Source organism: Gossypium arboreum, chromosome 4 (genome assembly GCF_025698485.1).
Source record: "Gossypium arboreum isolate Shixiya-1 chromosome 4, ASM2569848v2, whole genome shotgun sequence".
NCBI classification, from domain to species: domain Eukaryota; kingdom Viridiplantae; phylum Streptophyta; class Magnoliopsida; order Malvales; family Malvaceae; genus Gossypium; species Gossypium arboreum.
This window is the reverse complement of record NC_069073.1, coordinates 89,621,124-89,639,655: the sequence shown is the minus strand read 5'-3', so window position 1 is coordinate 89,639,655 and position 18,532 is coordinate 89,621,124.

Sequence of the window (18,532 nt, the reverse complement as noted above, 5' to 3'; positions counted from 1 at the left end):
TTACCCATACTCTTTATTTTATCATTTCTCCCTAATGCATCAACAAAACATGTTTCATGACATGTTTAACCCATACACCCTTGTCATGGCCGGCCACTACATGTTGGGGAAATTTGACATGCAAATCCTTATTTTTGCATGCATTATCAACAAGCCATCACACATTTCCCCATCACACTTTCAAAGTTTACTACTAGGTCCTTTCTAGTGAAATTCACCTTTATAACTCTAAATCGAAACATCGAAATGTCACACACAAACTAACACATATCATAGGCATCAAAATAAATTTTAAATTATTTTTATGCCTCGGTTTGTGGTCCCGAAACCACATCGACTAGGGTCAATTTTGGGCTGTCACAACTCTCCCCATGAAGAAATTTTCGTCCCGAAAATCTTACCGATAAATAGGGTTGGGTATCGCTTTTCATAGAGTTCTCGGTTTCCCAAGTTGCTTCTTCTATCCCGTGTTTGAGCCATAACACTTTCACTAGCGGAACCCGCTTGTTTCGCAACTCTTTCACTTCACGTGCTAGGATACGAATTGGTTCTCCCTCATAACTCATATTGGCTTGAATTTCAACCTCTGATGGACTAATCACGTGCGATGGATCAGATCTATAGCGTTGAAGCATCGAAACATGAAAGACATCGTGAATCTTTTCGAGTTCAGGGGGCAAAATCAAACGATATGCAACTGGACCGACTCGCTCAGATATCTCATATGGCCCAATGAACCAAGAACTCAATTTGCCTTTACGGCCAAATCTGAGTATCTTTTTTCCAAGGCGAAACTTTAAGAAACACTTTATCTCCCACCTGATACTCGATGTCTTTTCATTTCAGATCCGCGTACGACTTCTGATGATCGGAGGCTATCTTCAGATTTTCACGGATCACTTTCACTTTCTGTTCAGCATCTTTAATCAAGTCCACCCCGAAAATTTTGCTTTCACCGAGCTCCGTCCAACACAATGGTGTATGGCATTTACGCCCGTACAAGGCCTCGTAAGGTGCCATCTTAATACTTGATTGAAAACTATTGTTGTAAGCGAATTCAATCAAAGGCAAATACCGTTCCCAAGAACCACTGAACTCGAGGATGCAACATCTTAACATATCCTCAAGTATCTGAATCATCCGCCGGATTGACCATCGGTTTGGGGTGAAAGGCGGTCTGAAATGCAACTTGGTACCAGAGCCTCTCGCAACTTCTTCCAAAATCGCGAGGTAAATCTCGGATCTTTATCCGACACGATGGAAATAGGCACCCCGTGTAATCTCACAATCCGAGAAACGTACAATTCGGCTAGTTTGTCCATTGAAAAATCCGTACGTACGGGGTCAAAGTGAGCCGACTTAGTCAATCTATCAACAACGACCCAAATCGCATCTTTCTTACTTGCTGACAATGGCAGTCACAATAGACTTTGTATCCCACTTCCACTCGGGTATCGTGATCGGCTGAAGTAATCCTGAAGGCACTTGATGTTCCGCTTTCACTTGTTGACATATTAAACATCTCGAAACAAAGTCGGAGATGTCTCGTTTCATACCATGTCACCAAAACCGATGATTCAAATCGTTGTACATTTTCGTACTCCCCAGGTGGATTGCCATTCGGCTACAATGGGCTTCTTTCAGAATTATCGAAATATGTTCTGAATTCTTTGGAACACACAGACGATTTCTCAACCTCAAACAATCGTCATCATCGATTTGAAACTTCGATTCCTTGTTCGGAGCACACTCAGCCCGTTTTGCAACCAACTCATCGTCGACTTTCTGAGCTTCACGAATTTGACGTATCAATAATGGTTTGGCTTTCAATTCAGCTACTAACACAATGTCAGATCGAACGGACAAGTGCACATTCATCGCTCGTAAAGCGAATAATGATTTACAACTTAAGGCATTCGCAACCACATTCGCCTTTCCGGGTGATAGTTAAAGACCACTCATAATCCTTTAACGTACTCGAGCCAACGTCTTTGAGTCATCAAATATTGGAGACTTTTGTGATCCAAATACACATGGCCCTTCTCACCGAATAAGTAATGTCGCCATATCTTTAAGGCGAATACGATGGCCGCCAATTCGAGATCATGGGTCGGATAATTTTTTTCATGTGGCTTTAATTGTCTCGACGCATAAGCCACAACTCGACCTTCTTATATCAATACGCAACCTAACCCAAGTAGGAGGCGTCACTATAGATGACAAACTCTTTGCCCAATTCGGGTTTCACTAGAATTGAGGCTTCAGTCAAATAAGTTTTCAGTTGATCGAAACTTTTCGACATTTCTCCGTCCATTCGAACTTAACATCCTTTCGAGTAGCTTCGTCATTGGCGTGGCTATCGTCGAGAAACCTTTATAAATCGTCGGTAATAACCAAGCAAGCCCCAAAACTCGAACCTTAGTAATATTTCTCGGAGGCTTCCGGTCAAGTATGGCTGAAATTTTGTTGGTCGACTCGAATACCCGTCTGAGATACCACATGCCCCAAGAAGCTAACCTCTCTTTACGTAACTCACACTTCTTGAACTTAGCATATAATTGCTTATCCGTAAAATTTGCGGCACTAACCTCGGTGTTCAAGCATGTTCGGTCTCATTTCTTGAATAGACCAAAATGTCATCAATGAACACGAATACGAACCGATCCAAATATGGTCCAAGATCCGATTCATCAAATCCATAAATCTGCAGGGCATTAGTAAGCCCAAGCGGCATCACTAGGAACTCGTAGTGACCATATCTTATTCGAAGGCCGTTTTGGTGCGTCCGAATCTCGAATTAATCGATAATAGCCCGATCTCAAATCTATTTTCGAGAACACCGAGGTTCTTTGAGTTGATCGAACAAATCATCGATCTGTGATAACGGATATTTGTTCTTTATCGTCGCTTTATTAAGCTGACGATAGTCGATGCACAGCCTTATGGTTCCATCCTTCTTTTTCACAAACAACACTGGTGCACCCCAAGGTGAAAAACTCGGGCGAGCAAAACCTCTATTCACCAATTCTTGCAACTGAGCTTCCAACTCCTTTAATTCCGTTGGTGCCATACGATACGGAGCCATCAAAATTGGAGTGGTACCAGGTACCAATTCGATGCCAAACTCTATTTCCCGAACAGGTGGTAAACCCGGCAATTCCTCAGGGAAAACATCCGGGTATTCACAGACCACCGGCACAGATTTGGGTTTCATTTCTAACTCCTTGTCATCAAGTACATACGCAAGGTATGCTTCACACCCCTTTCTTACGTATTTCTGAGCCAACATTGCTGATATTATAGCTGGCAATCCCTTTAAGTCCGTAGACTCAACCCGAATTATCTCGCTATTCGTGCACCTCAGATCAATAGTCTTGCTTTTGCAATTTACAACCACATCGTGCATGGTCAACCAATCCAAACCAAGAATAACGTCGAATTCGTCGAATGGCAAAAGCATCAAGTCCGCCGGAAAACAAGAACCTCGAAATACTAGGGGACTTTTCTCACACACTTTGTTGACGAGCACGTAATGACCCAAGGGTTTGACACCGAATTACAAACTCGTGAGACTCAATGGGCAAAGTCTTCTTTGGATGCTAAGGTTTCGCATATATAAGAATGAGTAGAACCGGGGTCAATCAAAGCGATCACATTAGTATTAAAGAGAGTGAAAGTACCGATAATAATATTTGGCGAGGAAGCATCCTCACGTGCACGTATGGCATAAGTCTTAGCGAGAGCACGAGCCTCGAGATCGATGGTGGCATCTCTAGATCCTCTCGACCGCCACTAGCATTGCCGTGTTTCTAGACGGCCTACCTCGAGTTGTGGTAGCGCTGGGTTCCCACTTTGATTTACGTTTTGTTCAGATAAGCTCGAGCAATCCTTAATAAAATAATCGGTGATCCGCACTTGTAACAGAGGCGGTCACGGAATCTACAACTCCTGAATGCCATTTGCCACAATATTGGCACTCCGTTCGTCTCGACGATCATTGCCAACACCGGCGATCGAAGTGACTCGTGTGCCCATAGGGGGTCGATCGCGGTCTCGTCTAAAAAGCCGAAATGTCTCTAGACCGGCCTAAGCCATCTCTAAATTTCTTTGATGATGTGGGAAGGGCTTCCCAAGACCTCTTCTGAAACTCCCTTGCTCCCACTTCAGCTTTTCTTTTCTCCATCTTGAGCTCCTCGGCTTTGCGCTTCGCTCAACAAGAGCCACAAACTCTCGATTTCCAAAATGCCAACATACGACTTTATATCATCGTTCAGTCCATCTTCGGAGCGTTTACACATCACAGCTTCTGAAGAAATGCACTCGCGAGCGTACCTGCTAAGCCTCGCAAATTTTTGTTCATAGTCGGTAACCGACATGGAACCTTGCTTAAGATCAAGGAATTCCTTTCGTTTTTGGTCCATAAATCTCGATCGATATACTTCTTTGAATTGATGCGGAAGAACTCCCAAGTTACTTGCTCTCTAGACACCACGAAGTCGAGTACTCCACCAATAGTAGGCGAATCGCGTAGCAAGGAGATAGTACACTTTAAGCATTCATCGGTGTACATGATAACTCATCGAGCACCGGATAGTGTTGTCCAACCAAAATTCAGCTTGTTCGGCATCGTCGCTATCCGTAGCTTTAAATTCAAGTAGCCCCATGTTTTCGAACTCGTCGATTTCGGGGCTTACTTGACCTTACTTGGTCGATTCGGAGGTATTGTAGGTCGGGGTTGCATTAGTCGGGAATGGAGGTTGTGGAGCAGTCGTGTTAGTTCGAATGTATTGGTTAAACCAATCATTCATCACATTATAAAAGGCTTGCTTAGCCTCATCATTCGGATTCTTGGCAATAGGTTGAGAGTCCATTGTTGTCCCTTGCGCGGGAGCAGCGCCACACTCTCCACATCATCAGCTATTGCTCGGTTGGGATCGGGATCCATTGCTATAAACAAACACAAACTCAAATTGTCGAAATCACCACACTATCAATTTATCACTTAATGGCATGTATAGCTAGACCCCAAACATATCACGGTAGTCCTAGGATCGACTAAAGCGTAGCTCGATACCAATAAAATTGTAACACCCGAACCCGAGACCGTTCACGTGTCGGACACGAGGGTTAACAATAAAACCACTTATGGCACCGACCAATTTGACATTCCGTGCAAGCTGGAAAGCGCATCATTGTCGCCTTTAAAAGCATATCTCGAGTTTCACAACTCTAAACCGATTAAGTAAATTTTTCCACGAATTTAGACTCATATATCCATCCATGGATTTATTCAATAAAATTGTAACACCCGAACCCGAGACCGTTACGGTGTCGGACACGAGGTTAACAAATAAAACCACTTATGGCACCGACCAATTTGACATTCCGTGCAAGTCGAAAAGCGCATCATTGCCGCCTTAAAAAGCATATCTCGAGTTTCACAACTCGGAAACTGATTCTGTAAATTTTTCCCTGAATTTAGACTCATATATCCATCCATGGATTTATTCAATAAAATTGTAACACCCCGAACCCGAGAACGTTACCGGTGTCGGACACGAGGGGTTAACAAGCCAAAACCACTTATGGCACCGACCAATTTGACATTCCCAGGCAAGCTGGAAAACTGCATTGTTGTCGCCTTAAAAAGCATATCTCGAGTTTCACAACTCGGAAACTGATTCCGTAAATTTTTCCCTGAATTTAGACTCATATATCCATCCATGTATTTATTTCTAGAATTTTTGGTCTAGCCAATTGGTACAGTTTATTAGTTAAAGTCACCCATGTTACAGGGGTCGACTACACTGACCTTCGCGCGTTACAACTTGAATATCTCTCTGTACAGGGTTTCAATACTGATGCCGTTTGTTTCTAATGAAACTAGACTCAAAAAGGAATCTCCACATATAAGACATGACTTCTAATTCATTCCGGATAATTTATGGTAAATTTTCAAAGTCGCGACAGGGGACCCAGAAACCGTTCTGGCCCTGTCTCACGAGAATTTTAATATCTCTCGGTATACTATTCATATGATAGTTTCGTTACTTTCATACGAAAATAGACTCGTCAAGGTTCGATTCATAATTTATTCACCATTTAATACCATTCCTACAAATTTTGGTGATTTTTCAAAACCACGTCACTGCAGCTGGCAGCATCTGTTTTTAAGGTAGGCTTTACCTAATTTGTAGTCTCCATGGGCCAACTATGGTCTTGCCATACATGGGTCCACATATGATCATATTTAGCCATTCCAATGGCTGATCATGTGACCAACACTCCCATTCCAATCCATAATCACATCATGAAACCATATATAATTACAAACCACAAATGGTCTATTTCCATACTCCACTATTACGAACCATTTTCGCATGGCCGTACACATATACAACACAAGTACTTAAAGACAACCGAGGGTAGTCCTATACATGCCATATCCGAACTCAACTAAAGGAGTACCAAAAAGGGGCTTTGATAGTGTGGTTGACTTCAACTTCTATGATCCCGAATCCGATCGCTAACGAGCAAAATCTATAAACAGAGAAACAAAGAAACGGAGTAAGCAATTTATGCTTAGTAAGTTTCGAGCCATAATATACACACAACCAAAGCATAGCATTCAAGTAGCTAAACAATAATTCATATGCACAATTTCTCAAAGACATGCTTACTTCACCATCCCAACTCTTATTTTCATACACAAACAACGGCTTAGTTAAGGCCGATAGCTCGTTTATCATTGGAGCGAATATTCATACGCACTTACTCATAGTGTGCAAAGCACACACAAAACATACCTTGTTGTTGGGAATTTCACAAGTGCATTAACTGAAAATTTTCCAGCAGCTTATAAATTTCAAATCACATACCTTCGGAGTTTGCATGCATTATCAACAAGTCATCACACATTTCCCCATCACACTTTCAAAGTTTACTACTAGGTCCTTTCTAGTGAAATTCACCTTTATAACTCTAAATCGAAACATCAGAAATGTCACACACAAACTAACACATATCATAGGTATCAAAATAAATTTTAAATTATTTTTATGCCTCGGTTTTGTGGTCCCGAAACCACATCCCGACTAGGGTCAATTTTGGGCTGTCACAACTCTCCCCCACTGAAGAAATTTTCGTCCCCGAAAATCTTACCGGTAAATAGGGTTGGGTATCGCTCTTTCATAGAGTTCTCGGTTTCCCAAGTTGCTTCTTCTATCCCGTGTTTGAGCCATAACACTTTCACTAGCGGAACCCGCTTGTTTCGCAACTCTTTCACTTCACGTGCTAGGATACGAATCAGTTCTTGCTCATAACTCATATTGGCTTGAATTTCAACCTCTGATGGACTAATCACGTGCGATGGATCAGATCTATAGCGTTGAAGCATCGAAACATGAAAGACATCGTGAATCTTTTCGAGTTCGGGGCAAAATCAAACGATATGCAACTGGACCGACTCGCCAGATATCTCATATGGCCCAATGAACCTCGGACTCAATTTGCCTTTACGGCCAAATCGAGTATCTTTTTCCAAAGCGAAACTTTAAGAAACACTTTATCTCCCACGATACTCGATGTCTTTTCGTTTCAGATCCGCGTCGACTTCGACGATCGGAGGCTATCTTGATTTTCACGGATCACTTTCACTTTCATTCAGCATCTTTAATCAAGTCCACCGAAAATTTTGCTTTCATCGAGCTCAGTCCAACACAATGGTGTACGGCATTTACGCCCGTACAAGGCCTCGTAAGGTGCCATCTTAATACTTGATTGAAAACTATTGTTGTGCGAATTCAATCAAAGGCAAATACCGTTCCCATGAACCATCGAACTCGAGGATGCAACATCTTAACATATCCTCAAGTATCTGAATCATCCGCTCGGATTGACCATCGGTTTGGGGGTGAAAGGCGGTGCTGAAATGCAACTTGGTACCCAGAGCCTCTCGCAACTTCTTCCAAAATCGCGAGGTAAATCTCGGATCTTTATCCGACACGATGGAAATAGGCACCCCGTGTAATCTCACAATCCGAGAAACGTACAATTCGGCTGGTTTGTCCATTGAAAAATCCGTACGTACGGGGTCAAAGTGAGCCGACTTAGTCAATCTATCAACAACGACCCAAATCGCATATTTCTTACTTGCTGACAATGGCAGTCACAATAGACTTTGTATCCTACTTCCACTCGGGTATCGTGATCGGCTGAAGTAATCCTGAAGGCACTTGATGTTCCGCTTTCACTTGTTGACATATTAAACATCTCGAAACAAAGTCGGAGATGTCTCGTTTCATACTATGTCACCAAAACCGACGTTTCAAATCGTTGTACATTTTCGTACTCCCAGGTGGATTGCCATTCGGCTACAATGGGCTTCTTTTAATTATCGAAATATGTTCGAATTCTTTGGAACACACGACGATTTCTCAACCTCAAACAATCGTCATCATCGATTTGAAACTTCGATTCCTTGTTGAACACACTCAGCCCGTTTTGCAACCAACTCATCGTCGACTTTACGAGCTTCACGAATTTGACGTATCAATAATGGTTTGGCTTTCAATTCAGCGACTAACACAATGTCGGATCGAGCGGACAAGTGCACATTCATCGTCAGAAGCGAATAATGATTTACAACTTAAGGTATTCGCAACCACATTCGCCTTTCCGGGTGATAGTTAAAGACCACTCATAATCCTTTAACATTTCGAGCCAACGTCTTTGAGTCATCAAATATTGGAGACTTTGTGATCCAAATACACATGGCCCTTCTCACCGAATAAGTAATGTCGCCATATCTTTAAGGCGAATACGATGGCCGCCAATTCGAGATCATGGGTCGGATAATTTTTCTCATGTGGCTTTAATTGTCTCGACGCATAAGCCACAACTCGACCTTCTTATATCAATACGCAACCTAACCCAAGTAGGGAGGCGTCACTATAGATGACAAACTCTTTGCCCGATTCGGGTTTCACTAGAATTGAGGCTTCAGTCAAATAAGTTTTCAGTTGATCGAAACTTTTCTGACATTTCTCCGTCCATTCGAACTTAACATCCTTTCGGAGTAGCTTCGTCATTGGCGTGGCTATCGTCGAGAAACCTCTTATAAATCGTCGGTAATAACCGACAAGCCCCAAAAGCTCCGAACCTTAGTAATATTTCTCGGAGGCTTCCAGTCAAGTATGGCTGTAATTTTGTTCGGGTCGACTCGAATACCCGATGCAGATACCACATGCCCCAAGAAGCTAACCTCTCTTTACCAGAACTCACACTTGCTGAACTTAGCATATAATTGCTTATCCCGTAAAATTTGCAAAGCACTAACCTCGGTGTTCAGCATGTTCGGTCTCATTTCTTGAATAGACCAAGATGTCATCAATGAACACGACTACGAACCGATCCAAATATGGTCCAAGATCCGATTCATCAAATCCATAAATCTGCAGGGCATTAGTAAGCCCAAAGCGGCATCACTAGGAACTCGTAGTGACCATATCTTGTTCGAAGGCCGTTTTGGGTACGTCCGAATCTCAATTCAGAATCGATAATAGCCCAATCTCAAATCTATTTTCGAGAACACCGAGGCTCCTTGAGTTGATCGAACAAATCATCGTCTGTGATAGCGGATATTTGTTCTTTATCGTCGCTTTATTATTGTCGACGATAGTCGATGCATAGCCTTATGGTTCCATCCTTCTTTTTCACAAACAACACTGGTGCACCCCAAGGTGAAAAACTCGGGCGAGCAAAACCTCTATTCACCAATTCTTGCAACTGAGCTTCCAACTCCTTTAATTCCGTTGGTGCCATACGATACGGAGCCATCGAAATTGGAGTGGTACCAGGTACCAATTCGATGCCAAACTCTATTTCCCGAACAGGTGGTAAACCCGACAATTCCTCAGGGAAAACATCCGGGTATTCACAGACCACCGGCACAGATTTGGGTTTCATTTCTAACTCCTTGTCATCAAGTACATACGCAAGGTATGCTTCACACCCCTTTCTTACGTATTTCTGAGCCAACATTGCTGATATTATAGCTGGCAATCCCTTTAAGTCCGTAGACTCAACCCGAATTATCTCGCTATTCGTGCACCTCAGATCAATAGTCTTGCTTTTGCAATTTACAACCACATCGTGCATGGTCAACCAATCCAAACCAAGAATAACGTCGAATTAGTCGAATGGCAAAAGCATCAAGTCATGGGAAAACAAGAACCTCGAAATACTAGGGGACTTTTCTCACACACTTTGTTGACGAGCACGTAATGACCCAAGGGTTTGACACCGAATTACAAACTCGATAGACTCAATGGGCAAAGTCTTCTTTGGATGCTAAGGTTTCGCATATATAAGAATGAGTAGAACCGGGGTCAATCAAAGCGATCACATTAGTATTAAAGAGAGTGAAAGTACCAGTAATAATATTTGGCGAGGAAGCATCCTCGCGTGCACGTATGGCATAAGTCTTAGCAGGAGCACGAGCCTCAGATCTGATGGTGGCATCTCTAGATCCTCTCTGACCGCCACTAGCATTGCCCGTGTTTCTAGACGACCTCCCTCGAGTTGTGGTAGCGCCCGGGTTCCCACTTTGATTTACGTTTTGTTCAGATAAGCTCGGGCAATCCTTAATAAAATAATCGGTGATCCGCACTTGTAACGAGAGCGATCCACGGAATCTACAACTCGAATGCCATTTGCCACAATATTGGCACTCCGTTCATCTCGACGATCATTGCCAACACTGGCGATCGAAGTGACTCGTGTGCCCATAGGGGGGTCGATCGCGGTCTCGTCTAGAAAAGCCCGAAATGTCTCTAGACCGGCCTAAGCCATCTCTAAATTTCTTTGATGACTGTTGGAAGGGCTTCCCAGAAGACCTCTTACGAAACTCCCTTGCTCCCACTTTAGCTTTTCTTTTCTCCATACTGAGCTCTTCGGTTTTGCACGCTCGCTCGACAAGAGCCACAAACTCTCGGATTTCCAAAATGCCAACATACGACTTTATATCATCGTTAGGTCCATCTTGAGCGTTTACATCACACACGAAGAAATGCACTCGCAGCATACACTGCTAAGCCTCGCAAATTTTTGTTCGTAGTCGATAATCGACATGGAACCTTGCTTAAGATCAAGGAATTCCTTTCGTTTTGGTCCATAAATCTCGGTGATATACTTCTTTCGAATTGACGGAAGAACTCTCAAGTTACTTGCTCTCTAGACACCACGAAGTCGAGTACTCCACCAATAGTAGGCGGAATCGCGTAGCAAGGAGATAGTACACTTTAAGCATTCATCGGGTGTACATGATAACTCATCGAGCACCCGGATAGTGTTGTCCAACCAAAATTCAGCTTGTTCGGCATCGTCGCTATCCATAGCTTTAAATTCAGTAGCCCCATGTTTTCGAACTCTGTCGACTGGGGTCTTACTTGACCTTACTTGGTCAGTTACCGGAGGTATTGTAGGTGCGGGGGTTGCATTAGTCGGGAATGGAGGTTGTGGAACAGCCGTGTTAGTTCGAATGTATTGGTTAAACCAATCATTCATCACACTATAAAAGGCTTGCTTAGCCTCATCATTCGGATTGTTGGCAATAGGTTGAGAGTCCGCTGCCCTGTCCCTTGCGCGGAGCAAGCGCCACACTCTCCACATCATCAGCTATTGCTCGGTTGGGATCGGGATCCATTGCTATAAACAAACACAAACTCAAATTGTCGAAATCACCACACTATCAATTTATCACTTAATGGCATGTATAGCTAGACCCCAAACATATCACGGTAGTCCTAGGATCGACTAAACCGTAGCTCGATACCAATAAAATTGTAACACCGAACCCAAGACCGTTATCGATTGCCGGACACGAGGGTTAACAAGCCAAAACCACTTATGGCACCAACCAATTTGACATTCCGTGCAAGTTGGAAAAGCGCATCATTGTCTCCTTAAAAGCATATCTCGAGTTTCACAACTCGAAACCGATTCCGTAAATTTTTCCTGAATTTAGACTCATATATCCATTCATGGATTTATTCAATAAAATTGTAACACCCCGAACCCGAGACCGTTACGGTGTCGGACACGAGGTTAACAAATAAAACCACTTATGGCACAGACCAATTTGACATTCCGTGCAAGCTGGAAAAGCATCATTGTCGCCTTAAAAAGCATATCTCGAGTTTCACAACTCGAAACTGATTCCGTAAATTTTTCCCTGAATTTAGACTCATATATCCATCCATGGATTTATTTCTAGAATTTTTGGTCGGGCCAATTGGTACAGTTTATTAGTTAAAGTCACCCATGTTACAGGGGTCGACTACACTAACCTTCGTACGTTACAACTTGAATATCTCTCTGTACAGGGTTTCAATACTGATGCAGTTTGTTTCTAATGAAGCTAGACTCAAAAATAAATCTGCACATATAAGGCATGACTTCTAATTCATTTTGGATAATTTATGGTAAATTTTCAAAGTTGTGACAGGGGACCCAAAAACCGTTCTGGCCCTATCTCACGAGAATTTTAATATCTCTTGGTATACTATTCATATGATCGTTTTGTTACTTTCATACGAAAATAGACTCGTCAAGGTTCGATTTCATAATTTATTCACCATTTAATACCATTCCTACAATTTTTGGTGATTTTTCAAAACCACGTCACTGCAGCTGGCAGCATCTATTTTTAAGGTAGGCTTTACCTAATTTGTAGTCTCCATGGGCCAACTATGGTCTTGCCATACATGGGTCCACATATGATCATATTTAGCCATTCCAATGGCTGATCATGTGACCAACACTCCCATTCCAATCCATAATCACATCATGAAACCATATATAATTACAAACCACAAATGGTCTATTTCCATACTCCACTATTACGAACCATTTTCGCATGGCCGTACATATATACAACACAAGTACTTAAAGACAACCGAGGGTAGTCCTATACATGCCATATCCGAACTCAACTAAAGGAGTACCAAAAAGGGGCTTTGATAGTGTGGTTGACTTCAACTTCTATGATCCCGAATCCGATCGCTAACGAGGAAAATCTATAAACAGAGAAACAAAGAAACGGAGTAAGCAATTTATGCTTAGTAAGTTTCGAGCCATAATATACACACAACCAAAGCATAGCATTCAAGTAGCTAAACAATAATTCATATGCACAATTTCTCAAAGACATGCTTACTTCACAATCCCAACTCTTATTTTCATACACAAACAACGGCTTAGTTAAGGCCGATAGCTCGTTTATCATTGGAGCGAATATTCATACGCACTTACTCATAGTGTGCAAAGCACACACAAAACATACCTTGTTGTTGGGAATTTCACAAGTGCATTAACTGAAAATTTTCCAGCAGCTTATAAATTTCAAATCACATACCTTGAGTTTATCCGGATATAGCTACTCGTTCAAAACACCTTCGGGACGTAGCCGGTTATGGTAACCCGCTCAAATGCCTTCGGGACTTAACCCGGATATCACAACTCGCACAATTGCCTTCGAGCTTAGCCCGGATATCATAGCTCGCACATTTGCCTTCGGGCTTAGCCCAGATATCATAGCTCGCACAATTGCCTTCGGGCTTAGCCCGGATATCACAATTCGCACATTCATTCACATCTTTGTTTCAATTTCATAAAAAACTTTTATGCACATTTTACTTAATCAAAAATATCATTTCGGCTCAATGGCCATATACAAGGGCACAATTTCGATTGCTTATTACTTCATCCAATCGAATCAAAATCTAAGTTCCGATACCCAAAAACTTACCTCGGATGTTGTCGAATGATTCCGATGGCTATTCGACTACTTTTTCCTTCCCTTTATCGGATTTGGTCCCTCTTTGCTCTTGAGCTTAATTTAGCAAATAAATTGATTCAATCATTTGAGTATCGAAAAGAGGAACTCAAGGCACTTAGCCCACATATATTCACTAGACATTAAAGTCACATAAGTACGAATTCATGAATCGACTCAACACACAAAGCCTTCAACATGCTTACTCATGGCGAACAACACAACCTCTTAGGTACTCATTCATGGGCCGATTATGCATGTTGATGTTGAGGCCAATTACATGTTTAATACCACACATGCATGGCACACATTTTACTAGCTAATGCTTTACATATTGTAGCTCAATACACATCTATCATTTGCTTCATAATCAAAACACAATCACATGAAAATACATACTTTGAGGTAGTATATATGTCATTCCAACACATCATGTGCAAACATATATATACATATAGGTACATGGTCAATCTCAAGGGGTTCATACCCATCCAAACACAAATTTTACCAATCAAGTAACAAGCATAAATCATGCTCATGAATACACCATGGCGAATACATCACAACCATACCCTTTTAACTTTGGTCATGGTTAAACAAAGAATTCAATGTCCTACTCAAGAATACTAAAAGAAATTTCAAGAGTAGTCAATCCATCATTACATGCATCATCAACAAGCTTCACATTTAGCATGCAATGGCTTTAACACAATATCAACCTTGGCCAAATACCATTTTCATGGCATAACAAGGATTTGAACCATGGCTAACATGCACATCAAGTTAGCAACTAAAACAAGCATGAACCTCATGACACAACCTCAAACATACCTTAATCTTGATGCAATCATAGCGAATCTCCTTCTAGTTCTCTTCTAAACCAAGCATGAAGAAAATCCTTCCTTTTTCCTTAGTATTTTCGGCCAAAGAAGAGAAAATGGATGAACAAAATTTTTCCTTTCCTCCTCTACAACTCACGGCAATGGGGAGAAGATACCACACTCACACACATTTTTTTCATTCTTTACTTACCCATACTCTTTATTTTATCATTTCTCCCTAATACATCAACAAAACATGTTTCATGACATGTTTAACCCATACACCCTTGTCATGGCCGGCCACTACATGTTGGGGGGGGAAATTTGACATGCAAATCCCTTATTTTTGCATGCATTATCAACAAGTCATCACACATTTCCCCATCACACTTTCAAAGTTTACTACTAGGTCCTTGCTAGTGAAATTCACCTTTATAACTCTAAATCGAAACATCAGAAATGTCACACACAAACTAACACATATCATAGGCATCAAAATAAATTTTAAATTATTTTTATGCCTCGGTTTTGTGGTCCCGAAACCACATCCCGACTAGGGTCAATTTTGGGCTGTCACAGATGGAATGGTGTTTATGATGTGGAAATATGACATGAAAGAATGTTACATTGAATGCAAGAAAATGATGATACATGACAAGTGATTTATGAAATATGTGATTTATGTTATGTAAATTCTTAAAAGCTGATTTGCTATTTGATTTGTGTCTTATTATACTATGAATGGACAATTGGTACTATAGATAGTGAGATCGACACTTTGAGTAAGTTCGTATATAAATAATCTATCAATTCTTTTTATGTCAATATATTTAGATATCATATGAAATGTGGCTGCCTATCAAATGGTTATTTGATGTAAATTATGAATTTAAATTGATTACGGACAATTTAATAAAATGTTGAAAAGTGAGGAATTTCCCGATTGAACCTTCGGAATAGAAACGATACAAATGAGCTATTGTGAGGTCACGTGTGTAGTACTAAGTGCGAGCTACTACGTGTACCGATTGTTGGTCGCATGTGTAGTACTAAGTGCGAGGCTACTATGCGTGCACGATAACCGATCACGTGTGTAGTACTAAGTGCGAGGCTACTACGTGTATCGGATGGTTAGCTCACGTGTGTAGTACTAAGTGCGAGGCTACTACGTGTCCGGATAATTGGTCGCATGTGTAGTACTAAGTGCAGGCTACTATGCGTACCAGATAGCTTCAGCTACAAGTGTGGAAATGAGAAAATGTATAGGCAATTGTGTATCTGTTATTATTCCGATGAGTTCAACAGGAAATCGATATTTATTTAAATTTATGAGCAATATGCTCGATATTTGAGTGAACCTCGATAAAATGGAATGGATTAAGTGAAATTGTGCAAAAGTGAACTTTAGTAGTAAAACAGTGTTGGACAGCAGCAGTGCATATTGTGGAAGTTGAATTAAATTTCAAATAAAATATGTAATTAAATTTTGTTGAGTCTATTTTCACATAAAACAAACAGGGGAAGCAAAAGAATTCCATATTATGTGATATTTGAATTCTTGTGAGACAGTGTCTGAATGAATTCGAGATCCCCTGTTCTGACTTGGAAAAATTGTTAAAAATTATAGAAAAATAATTTTGCTGTATAATTTATATGCCTAGAATCTTGGGTGAGTCTACTTTTAATAAAATCAAACAAGAACATCATCTGAGTTTTGTACTATGAGATAAATAAATTTTAGTGAAGAAAGGTCGAACCTGTTAAACAGCGAAACAGGGGAGAATTTGAATAATAAAATGTACTTATTGCCTGGACCAAAAATTCTGAAAATTTTATGGTGGAAAGATATATGAGTCTAGTTTTTGGGAAAATTTATGGATCTTAATTTGGAGTTTCGTAGGTCTAAATATAAATGATTTAGTGACTGTTACTCAAGAAAATAGCTTAACCAGAACATGTGTAAATGTACAAATAAGTTAGTTTTATTGTGGGAACATGTTAGTAAATTGCTTATTATTATTTCATGTGAGCTTACTAAGCATAAAGCTTACCCCCTCCTTTCCATTTCTTTTAGTGTTGTCAGGTTAGCTCAGGGTTGGAGACCGTCGGAGGCAGCATCACACTATCAAGCCAACACCTTGATAGTATAAACACATATGCTAGAATTATCAAGTGAGTGGCATGTATAGGGACCTAATTTTATAACATGTGTTATTATAATTTGGCCAAATATATTGGTCTTTAGTGAGCTAATGATTCTGACTTATAAATCTAGTTATTTATGTTATGTTTGATATTGGTGATGTGCATATGCTTGGTTGTCATGCATGGTTGGTAATAAGTTGTTTAAGTTGTTTAATTGATGAATTAAGTTTAGTAACACTTCATGCTCGACTCCGGCGATGGTCTCGGGTACGGGGGCGTTACATAAGCACTTTTAACAAGTGGAATGAAAATTTTGTGTTTTATGCAATTTAGTCCTTTTATCAAATTAAACACTCAAACAATAAAATTATTTTTTAAAACTTTCATACATACATATTCACATGCTATAAACACAAAAAAATATTAAAATAATTTTATGACTTTGAATTTGTGCTCTCGAAACCACTGTTCCGATTTAGCTAAAACCAGGCTGTTACATTCTGGGTTTGATGGGCATTCTTCTAATAGATGTCCTTCCCCACAATAGACATAGGCTACATTTTCAAATTGATTTAGTGGCTGTGCTGCAAAACTTGTAACATCTCGATTTTTGGGCCTGGTTAGAATAGTGGTTTCGAGACCACAAATTTGAAGTGGAAATAATTATTTTATGAATGTGTTGAGGTCAATGATATGTTTTCATGATTGTGTGAAATTTCATGAAGAAAGTTTATCGATAAAGTGTCCAATTTGACATGTAGGACTAAATTGCAAAAGTTGCAAAATATGTGATTCTAAAAGCTTTAAGCATGATATACCTATGGATTATTAATTATAGGTCCTTAAATAAAAATTTGACCAATTTCTATTTTTATGGACAAAAATGGACATGAATTGGTAAAATTTGAAAGTTTAGCAAAAGGGGCATTTTTGTCATTTGGTTAATAAAAGAATTAAAAGGGAAAAATGAAGCAAAAATCATGTCCATCTTCAACCTCTTGTGCCAAAAATTCTAACAAACCATAGCTAGGGTTTCTTCACTTTCCAAGCTTGATTGTAAGTTAATCCTAGCCTCGTTTTTAATGTTCTTTACATTTTTGAAGTCCTTGTAACCTAATTTACTTATTTCTAGCCATATTTTGAAGTAGGGTTCATGTTTGAAATTTGAATCATGTATGACATGCATGTATTTTGATGTTTAATGGAAGAATACGAATATTTGATGTGTGATAAACATCTTTTACTAAGTTATTTTTATGAAAACACTTAAAAAGGACCTTTTTGTAAAAGCTGTAAAAATGGGTAGTAGAAATGTGATTTGATGAAAAATGTGGGTTGGTACAAACATGATATAGGTTCTGCTAGGCTTGGGTAACAAAGAAAATGAGTACATTTCATTTTACGAGCCTAGGGACTAATTTATAAATATGTACAAGTTTAGGGGAAAAATTATAAGTTTTTCCAAAATATGGTTGTTGGACTGATTTGAACAATATAATAGTTAAATGAGCTAAATTTTCTATTATAGACTAAGAAAAATAGAGTTCGGACCTAGACAGGGGAAAGAGCAAGATTTTGGACTAAATCAAATTAGTTGTCCATATTTTGTACCGAGGTAAGTTCGTGTGTAAATAATGAAGCCTTATATTATGCATTTAATATTTTGATATTGCATGAATTGTTTAATTATTGTTATGAATACGATCAACGAGGATTCGATGTGGTAAAATTC